Source organism: Suncus etruscus, chromosome 15, assembly GCF_024139225.1.
Source record: "Suncus etruscus isolate mSunEtr1 chromosome 15, mSunEtr1.pri.cur, whole genome shotgun sequence".
Classification (NCBI taxonomy): domain Eukaryota; kingdom Metazoa; phylum Chordata; class Mammalia; order Eulipotyphla; family Soricidae; genus Suncus; species Suncus etruscus.
This window is the reverse complement of record NC_064862.1, coordinates 57,966,836-57,970,742: the sequence shown is the minus strand read 5'-3', so window position 1 is coordinate 57,970,742 and position 3,907 is coordinate 57,966,836. Positions and strand designations below refer to the sequence as shown.

The following is a 3,907-nucleotide window of genomic DNA, read 5'->3' as shown; positions in this document are numbered from 1 at the left end:
GATGAGAGACAGAATTAGAACGAGAGGGAGTCCTGGAACACTCACGGGAGACTTGTTGTACATGAGATTCAACGGCATGGATGATGTCTTTGGCGGTTCCGGCATTTTTAGTTACAATGATATCTCTTAACAGGCTCCAATATTGGAACATAATTTTTTCCTTCTGTGAATCATCATTATTTACAAAATAATCACTCATTTCATGTCCTACTTTGTCCCAAGTGGACGCAACAATTTCTGGACAGGTAATAATAAACCAATGACATACATTATGAATAAACATAAGAAAATTACAAGTATTCTTTTTGGTAACCTCTACATGTCTGGCTTTCAACTCAGACTGAATATCAATAATGAATTTAAGTTCAGTACTCAATGAAACACCCATGGAAGTGAAGCCAACGGGCGAAGCCCCAAGAGCCAATCAGGGGCGGTGATCAGAACGACTGAAAAAACTGCAGTTTAAATATTTGATTAAGGCTAACTCGTTTCAACGCCTACCCGGATGGGGTATATCCTGCGATTTACGAAACAGCTCCGGACTCGCCAACCCGTAGTCGTTCGGAGTGTGGCGGTGGTCTTCGAGCCCAGCGTTGGGCGCCAAAATGCGGGGTCCTGAAGCCCCCCAGGGGGGCCCGGCCAGCAGGAATTAGCTGGGAAGACTTCTCAGACAACCGCACTCCTATTTTGCTGGGTAGAAGCACAACCACACTGTAAAAAATCTGAGAGAGGTTAGTAATAAAGACCCAAGGCAATGTCTCACTGCTCAAGGGCAACTTTATTTGGCTACAGCTCCTTCTTATATAGAGAAGGAGAAGGGGGCAGTACAAGGGTGATGTCAATCACACTTTTGGCATGAAAATTACTTCATTATTCCAAATAAGGCAAGTGGGCAATACTTCTTGCAGTATCCATGGAAACATCTTGTGACCTTCTAGCTGCATTCCTAATTGCTTGACTATCAGGAGGTGGTGCAAGATGTGCTTGCCTCAGTGATCTTGAACAGACAATGTAGCATATACACAATAATGAATGTCTTGTAAACTCAGGGATATGGTTAAGGGAGTAAGGCCTCTTTTCTGGGAATGGTACTGGGCTGTGTTGCTCTCCTCCGGGCTAAAAGATTAATTATACTTTGCAGCTGCATTTTCCTTTCTCTTTGGCCCAAGAACTTACAGCAAGACTGCATGTAGCCTTTAGGTGAAAGGCTGGATTATGGCAGAAAGAATAGCAAAATGGCCTCAAACAAGTCAGTCCCCAACAATTTACCTGGGACCGCAGGAGGCAAAGTTGGGGTGATCCTTGAGTGCAAAGTCAGTAGTAAGCCTTGAACATTGGGGGTGTGACCCAAACAACTAAAACAAAACAAAAAAAGATTCCTCTAGGGCAGGGCCACAAAATGTTGTACGGAGGGCCGTTTGCAGCCCCCAGGCCTCGAGTTTGAGACCCCTGCCGCTGCACCCAACCTGTCTTTCATCTCTCCATCCTGCGTCTCCTTCCTACTCTTTCTCCTCCTCAGCCTCTCTCACCCCTACCCAAGCCACTTTATTTATTTATTTATTTATTTATTTATTTATTTATTTATTTATCAACCATAGGTGCCTTTAGCCCCTTTAGGCAAGTGGGTCTGAGGGTATCAGGATAGCAGCGAGGAAATGATACACAGTCAGTAGAAGTTAGGTGAAGTTCAGGAGCCTTATTAATAAGGCCCTATCCTGCATTAAAATGGTAAAATACTACATATGCAAACAAACTATTATCTAACAGAGATAGGAACCCAAATTTTGGAATGCAATTAGGCCATATACCCTGAACACTGGCATAATGACTTGGCTCAGGCCTTCAAAGAATGGGCATTGCCCATACACCCCTGAAGCATGAACCATTTACGGAAACAACCACAATTTTCTACAACATCACCAGGAGGCAAACCCCAACCAGGGGAGACCCTACCGCTACCCTGTCATTGACTTTACTCCAAGGAGTGTTCCCTTGACACCCAGATGACTCAGCGATAGCAGCAACTTGCTTGCAGGGCAGGATGTTCCACATCTGATGGTGAGGTGAAAGTGGAGGATGCTCCACATCCCGACTTTGATGAAACAAAGAAACCAGAATCCATCTGGCACAGAAACCAGAATCTTTAACTACAGAAACCGGACAACAACAGCTAATGTGTGAAAAAATTTCACCACAGAAAATGATTCAGGGGTTGGACAACCTAGTATACCTGGAGCCCAGAGTTAGTCTTACATCAGAGAACTTTAGGGATAAGGTCTCTTTGAATTTAGGACAAGGCTTTTTTCCCTCATTTTCCCCATATTTTGCTGGGCCTATGTGAAAAACAACACTTGCCACTCTTACACCGTTATTGCTGTATTTTTTTTAACTCTTATCCTTTTTTTTTTTTTTTTTTTTTTTTTTGGTTTTTGGTTTTTGGGTCACACCCGGCACTGCTCAGGGGTTACTCCTGGCTCCATGCTCAGAAATTGCCCCTGGCAGGCACAGGGGAACATATGGGATGTGGGTATTTGAAAGGCAAATGCCTTACCTCCATGTATCTCTCCGGCCCCTCCTTTTTTTTTTTTTTTTTTAAAGAACTTATTAAACTTTCTGCTGGTGCTTCATTGAATTCTATGTGAGTCAATAGTTTTCAAAAATACTCTCCTTTCTCTTCCATCTCTTTAGTTTTCCTTTCAACTTTCAATTTCTTTTTTTAAAAAATGTTGCTTTTGGTCTTCCTAAAAATGTATTATTATCAGTTAAGTCAACGATGTAATGCATTTTCTTTAAATAAATTAAATAAAAAAATAAGGCCCTATCCACCATGTGTGGCTTGTAAGCTAACCAGTCTCTCTATACCGAACTTGTCTCTCTCATCTCCCCATACTATGTCTTTCTTGCTGAGCCTCAGTTGCTGAATCTCTCTCACCCCTCCCCTGGGAAACCCCTTAAATTACCAATCATAGACATCTCCCAGCTGTGGGCTGGTCTGACCATCAAGTAAGATTAGCATTTGGCTTTGGGAGGGGTGACATCTCCCTCTTCCTTGATTAACAAAAGAGGAAAGGGTTAGTTTTTGTTTTCCTAACATTCAGCTTGCCTTTGGCCAAAGGCGGGAACCTAATATTCCCCAAAGCATAAAGTCCAAAGTGTAAAATTAAAATATCAGCCTTTTCCATAAACAGAACGTTTCTGCAAAATACACCTGTAGTTTAAAATTCTTAATTCTATTTAACCAAGCACTTTTATACTGAAACATCCTTAGTTTCTTTCATTAAACATCCTTAAACAAAATTACAAGAACATTTACATAGAAAATACAGTTTGAAAACAGGCTATTACTATACTTACCTGGCAGGGGTGATACCATAATCACGAAGGTGATTTCCCCAGGTCGAGGCTCACCCATTGCACTCCGGATGTGCTGACCTCTGCGATTTCCCCAAATGTGGGAAACTCGACTTCGTAATTTGTGGTAGTGGGGGACTGTGTTCACACTCTCCCCTAGGGAAAAAAATAAAAAGGAAACAGGCTACTATATTAAGATACACCATGAAACATTATGCAATTAGGAATATTAATTAGGGAAGACTATAAATCATATTTAAACCAGCAAGACAATGACACAACCTGAAACAGTTCAAATGTAGGAGGTTTTTTAAAAATCATCTTCTGTTGGACTTTGCTGTTTTATCCCCTTTTTTATTTTTTCATGACCTCCACCATGTTACCCCTCCCCAAGACTAAATGATAATCTTACCTGATGGTCAGATCAGCCCACTTCTGGGAGGAGTCTGTGATTGCTAATGAAAGTGGCCTGGGGAGTGATGAGAGATGCTGAGGAGGAGAAGGAGCAGAAAAAAGACACAGGAGTGAGAGAGAAGACACAAGTTGGGTGCAGAAT

General features: G+C 42.0%; 1 non-coding gene across 1 annotated transcript; it reads left to right on the top strand.

Moving 5' to 3' along the window:
* The first annotated feature begins 3,346 nt into the window (after positions 1-3,346).
* LOC126031860 (U1 spliceosomal RNA) lies at positions 3,347-3,510 on the top strand. The gene has a single exon (XR_007503672.1). It is a non-coding gene; the product is annotated as a U1 spliceosomal RNA (small nuclear RNA).
* The last annotated feature ends 397 nt before the right edge of the window (positions 3,511-3,907 follow it).